This window comes from Solanum tuberosum, unplaced genomic scaffold, assembly GCF_000226075.1.
Source record: "Solanum tuberosum cultivar DM 1-3 516 R44 unplaced genomic scaffold, SolTub_3.0 scf00125, whole genome shotgun sequence".
NCBI classification, from domain to species: domain Eukaryota; kingdom Viridiplantae; phylum Streptophyta; class Magnoliopsida; order Solanales; family Solanaceae; genus Solanum; species Solanum tuberosum.
The window spans coordinates 797553-804521 of NW_006239052.1; positions in this window are offsets into that span (position 1 = coordinate 797553).

Below are 6969 nucleotides of genomic sequence, written 5' to 3' on the forward strand. Positions count from 1 at the left end.
ATTTACCTGCTTTCTCGACACAAATTTAGATTTAGTCGAACTTCAATACAGTATCGAACATATATGAAAGAATTAAGGAAAGTCTAAAGGTTGAGGACATAGTTGGTGAACTCTGTCTCAGCCTCCAATAAGAAAGAAAAAAGTGGTCACATATGAAATCTAAAAGATATTGTAATTTAATGATTTCAATATGTGACTATTTCTTTTCTTCAGATTACTAACTCATGACATAATAAAGACATGAGTTACTAATAATTGATATCATTAAGGCCAAATAATTAATACATCAACTTGACACTAATTTTCATTTTGATACACCAAAATGGACCCTTAAACCTATTATTAAACACTTCAATAGTCATCAAAATGTACCTATAGAATATCTATTTCCACCTTCCCATTTTGTTAGGTCTAACTCTTTAGATTTCACTTACCTACTGAGAAACTTGTTACTTTAATTTTTAAAATTACCATAAGCTTAATATGATAGTTATTTTTATTCCGTGTATTGGACTATTTATGTAATCTTTGACTTTTGGTATCTATAATCACATGTTGTTTACTTCTATTATGTTTAGATGATCGCATTTTGTTGTTGATGTTATGGTTCCTTGCATATTTGTTCTGCATGGTGATGGCAAATGAGCGGGTTGGGTTAAATTTGGGTGGGTTGAAAATGGGTCAACATAAAATGGATAATAATTCAACCCGTTCATATTTGATAAGGGTAAAAATGGATTGGGTAACAAATAGGTTGGGTATAAATACAAGTTTACCCGTATTTACCCATATTTTCATGAGTAAATAGTACTCTACTTAAAATTCAACATGGAGAAAATCTTTTTCTTGGATGAAAAATGTTAAAAAATACTTCTACACTACTTTTGTCATATTTTTCTTCACTGTCATTTTTTCTTTCCATTTCTACTTTAATTTACTCAAGTATCTTTCAAAAACAGTCTCTTTATTCTAAGAGTACATTTGACAAAGTTAATCCCTCCCTAATCATCATTGAAGAAGAAACCAAAAAAGGTTCTCCATTGCACATCACATGCAACCCACAAATGAAAAGTAGGCTACCACCCATCCCCAAACATGTAATTCACACAAATAATGGCCACCGACTGCCAAATTTGAAATGTTAAACGAGTAGTCAAAAAAGTATCACACGTTTAAGTTGACAAAATTCAATTGGGACCCTCCACAAACCTTTTTGTCAAGAAAAAACAGATATCGAACATGTCAAGTCAAATATGTAAATAAGAATACTGAATCCTAGAAAAGTGAAACTGATAAAAAGGACTTCAATTTGAATGTAGAGTGTTGACTAATTAATAGAAATACAAGATACACTAATGTGTGCCACACCCTCAAAAGTTTGAGCTCTGATTGACTCAACAATAATAATTCTTCTTCATAATAAACCTGTCAGGAATTAATATATGAGATAGAGAGTGTTTTCTATAGACTCTTAGCTCAAAAGACAACTATCAAACATGAATAGTAAGAAGAGAGACAAGAAAATAGGAAGAAACAAAACTATCTATATAAGTAGCAACAATAACAATAACATATTCAATGCAATCCCACATGTATGATCTGGGGAGGGACATAAGGTAGAATATACGTAAATCTTGCCTCTACCTTTATGAAGTAAAAAGTCTGCTTTCGTAGACTCTCGAGTCTAAATGAAAGTATCCGACGTAAAATTGTAAAAATAAATAAATAAGGCAACAAAAATAGCAAGATATAAAAAAATCTCTATAACAATATTGAGATAAGTCTGATTCCTAAATTTGGGATAATAAAGTAATTAAGTGTGTATTTATGTGAGAATAAATTAACAAAGTGATGGAATATATGCAATAAAATAAATTTCTTGTATAATAATAGAGAATATATGCTACTTCCTAATTCCCTTATATGATATTAAGAGAGAAAACAGGGAAATCATTACAGAGCACTAACCAAGGAATAAATCACATTCACTGAATGCGATTTATGAACAAAACTTGAAAATTTGAAAGATATATAATTCAGCATAAATTATTACTTCATATATCTCAATATATAAAATTATACTATTTGCTAAATTATATAAATTCTGTTGATATTTTTTTTTGTTTCATACCAATTACACAACCATCCACAAAAACTTTCGACAAAAAAGAAACCTACACCATATTTAATCATAGATTTTGTTCAATATAATCAACACTAATTATTTATTTATTAGATACTCTGTTAAGTAGATCTTTCTAGTTTTTATGATTTTTTTTTCATGAAGGTGGGAAGCTTATGAGTAGCCCATTGAAAACAATTATGTTTTTTTTTTCATTAACCTTTGTTTGGAATTGAAATAAATCAAGAAAAAGAAGATAAATGAATGAGAAAGTTAAAGAAAAAAAAGATTTTCTTTCCTCTATTTCAGTCTTTAACATCTTGCATTTGAAAATTCTACAGTGTCAAGAGTTGGAAGAAAAATAATAGAGAAAATTAAAAGTTCTGAGGCGTGAAAGATCACTATTTTTCGAGAACTATTGCATGTATATTCTTTTAGGGATGACAAACAATTCTCTATCAGGATACAACAAAGCTTGAAAACATATATGCAATGAAATTCCCTACTTCTGGGAATGCTTCGTATTTATAGAATTTAAGATATGACTTTTCATAATAGTCATGTTCTTTCATGAACATAGATGACTTTTCATAATAGTCATGTTCTTTCGTGAACAGAAATGACTTTTCACAATAGTCATGTTCTTTCATATACAAATGATTTTTCATGAAAGAGACACTCATTTTCTGAACAATCACAACTTTTAGTTGCTCCCTTTCGAAAAGACAATTTTTGTTACTCCCTATATGAACATACAAAAGTTTTTGTTTCATTTAAAATTTAATTATTAAATTCAAATTTTAAATAAACAATTTGTTCAAAATAAATTACGAAAAGAAATAAATCTTTAAATTTAATTAAAGATCCGATCTGGGCCATGCCCAAGCCCAAGTCCAAGTCATATAGAGATATATATTAAGTGTAAATTTTAGGTTTAGCAAACATAAAAATCATATTAGCGCTCTATAGATACAGTTCTGCTATTTGCTCTCCATAGCAAATATGTTTGCTATGGAGCATCAGATTTGTATAAAATCGCAGGCAACATCTGATTGTATAAATCATAGGCATCTGATTTGTATAAATCGCAATGATTTATATAAATCGGGTGTCTGTGTCTATGAAAATTGTGTTTGTATATGTATATGTTCTTTCTGTTTGTATATCTGCATAAAATTTGAATTTGTATACAATTGAATCGAGTTAAAACAATTGTATTTGTATATCAAATCTCTCTCTCGCTTTATACATACACAAATTATACAAAATACTTTTGTATAATTTGTGTTTGTATAAAGCGAAAGAGAGAAAAGCAAAAGAGAACTGGGCAGAGAAGATATGTATTTGTATAATCAGAAGTGTATAGGACGAAGATATATGTATTTGTATATACAATTATCTCTCGCTTTATACAAACACAAACACAATACACATTTGTGTTTGTAGGCGATGGAGAGTGGCAAACGAGATTCATGGAAGAGAGGCTAATGACAAAGTGTTTACTACATATTAGAATTAAATGAAACTGTGGTTATAACATTTATTTTGAATTAATAGTTTGTTATTTCATATAATGTTTTATATTATTAATATATATAAGTACACTTACTCTATTAATAGACTAAATGGCTATGCCTTAAAAGGACAAAAAAAAATGGCTTCTCCCACCAAGGAGGGAACTTTCCCTTTATAGTACAAGGCCAAACCCATCGGTGACCCCCTAAAGTTGGCAACAAGTTTCACTTAGACACCTCAACTAAGCGATGTTCATTTTAGACACCTCATGCAAGGTCCCGTTATATTATTTTGACACTTTTCTGACAATAAACAAAAAACTGAAGGATAGGGTAATACACTCGTTGATGATGTGGCAAACAATCAATTAAATGATTACATGTGTTATTTTTAGTTTAAAATTATTTTTAAATCTATTTAGTAAATAAAATAAAAATATTATTCTAAAAAAATCTCTTTTTTCATTACACTCAAAATCTCTTTTGTGTTTTTTTTTAAAAATTATTCTTTTCTTTTACTATTTTTCATATTTATTCTTCTTCTTTCTTTTTAGCATTGTTTTTTTGGGAAGAAAAGAGGGAGATGAAGAAAGAAAGAGAGAATAAATATGAAATATGGGTGTTGGTATCCATTTTTCCGGCAAAAAAGTGGAGGGAGGTGATGGTAGATTTAGAAAAGTAATACAATGAAGAAGAAGAAAAATGACTTGAAAACGAATTTGAATAAAAAATTTGACCTCCATTGAAGGAGTTTAAGCTTGAAAAAAAGGTGAGGGGTGGTGACTTGAAAAATGGAGAAGAAGAAGAGAAAATAAAAATAAAAAATGGCTAAATTAAGCCTTTCACGCGCTATTGTTGAGTGTATCACACTCACTTTGACATGTCAGCAAAAAGTGTCAAAATGATATAACAGAACCCTACATGAGGTGTCTAAAATGAACATGGCCTAGTTGAGATGTCTAAGTAAAACTTGATGTCAGCTTTAGGGGGCCACCGATGGATTATATTACAACTATCCTAACATCAAGTGGCATGGAGAATTATGTTATTCTCTTTGTAGTGTGTGATAGCTAAAAAAATATGTCAAAAAAATATTTATGTTATAATTTAAATTATTCTATTCGTTATTTTCTATTTCTACTTTTCTTCTTTATTTCTTCTTCTTCACATCTTTACGTCTTTTTCTAATAACAGTAAATTAACTAACCGAAACTCACCATCTTAAAAATAATAGTAATATAAAATAAATAATTTTAATTATAAATTATGATTGAATTTTATCGTAAACTTAATTAAATCATATTACTCTAAAAGATCTTCTTAGTTATAATTTTAACTTAATTTTAATAATTTTATTCTACTTTACTTGTAAGTACTTTTATTGTAATATACTTAGTCATATATATTGGAGCCATTTGGGCATACAAAACAATATTGTTTGATTATAGAATTGACCAATTAACTAAGTAGTTTCTTTATAGCCCAAAAGGAGGCCAATACGTTTGGACTTTGCTTGGTGGTATCTCTTTTGCTTGCTTATAGTTCTTTGGATTATTTCTTTTTGGGAGAACTATCACTTAACTGTTTAAATTAAAAATAAGTGACGAATGTATAACATGTGTATACTTTGGGTGTATTTGATATAAAGTAAATATTTGTTTTAATGCTTGATTGATCAAAATGTTGTGAAAAGCATTTTATCTAGAAACAAGTCCTCAAAAATGAAAAAAAATGATTCTCTTAATAGAAGTAAGAAAAACAAGTTCCATAAGTTATATTCTAAATTCATTTTCTTTCATTCACCCAGCGCACTCAATCCCACACTCTTCCATTTCTATGGAAGGAATTGTGGTGGAGTCAGGATGGTCACTCGAATACATTCATAAAAAAAATTACATTGTTTGTATAGATGCTGATTGTGGTAAGTTTTGATTCCTCACGAATACATATTGTTTTATTATTTTGCAACTTTACTTTGAAGAGGAAATTTCATAAATAGCAAAGAGATTAAACTTAATAAGCTTCCTTAGCTACAATTCACCTAATTATGCTTCATAACTATCGTTTTGTTTGCTATAGAATCTGTTTGCCGTTTGTATAATTCGCTTGTCAATATACAAACATGGTAAATATATACGAATTCTATATTTATACATTTAGCAATTTTTCAGAAGTTATACAAATAACATGTATAAACATGATAATTATATATAAGCTAGGGTAAGCACATACAAAGTTTGAATCTATACAATTAGGAAAATTCTGGATATATAATTAGGAACTGAATTATACAAATTTCAGATTTATACAATTATGAGTCAAATTATAAAAAATTTGGACGTTGGCTAAGTAATTATGATTGTAAGTTCGTAGCAAATGGTAACTTAATTAAACTGTAGCTATATTAACTAATTAACTAGTATTATATATTTGTTTATCAGCATAATTTTCCCCACTTTAAAACAGAGCCTAACCAGCTCTTGAAACCAAATGGATCTTTAAAATGGGCCTTATGTCCAGAAATTAAGATGGATCAAAAACGTAATCCAATTTTAAAATGGGCCTTATGTCCGGAAATTAAGATGGATCAAAAACGTAATCCAGCCTTAAATTCATGTATAAATCTCATTAAAATTAGGGAAAATTAGCTATATAGTCATAATACCTAACATATTTAGTCAAAATAACAACACTTTAAAATATTTATTTAAAATGACAGAATGTCAATATTTTCAAAAATAATTTGTATTCACATTCTATTATTTATATTTCCTTTTATTAATCAAAAGAGTCCATAATTGGATCAAATTCTAATCAATAACAGATTAAAAATAAAAAATAAATACAAAACTATCCATTAATATCTTCCCACATCTTAGACGTTTCCCACCTTTCACGTTTCGCAATTAAAGTTTTTGTTTTCCCCCAATTTTCACGTTCTTAGATTCTCTTTCTTCAAGTTTTTTGCTCACATTGAAACACAAGGTATTCAAAGCTCGATTCTTCAACAAAATTGGTGGATTAATTCAAGGGATTAATCAGTTGGTAAACAAAATCTAGAGATTAATTCAAGAAATTTTGAATTTGGTAAAGGTAATATCGATTAGTTATTTAGATTTCTTTTGATTTGTTTTCAATATCACCGTCTATGATTTTATTTAGAATTGTACATATTACGGATTTTCAGTTAATTTTTTTGATTTTTATTCAAGTTTGTTTACATATTCATCTAATATTTATGTATTTCAGATTTTTAGTCGTTTAAACAATTTTTTTCTAATTTCGTTTTAATATTTTAGAAATTCCTCCAAGACGTGATTACTAGCATATGAA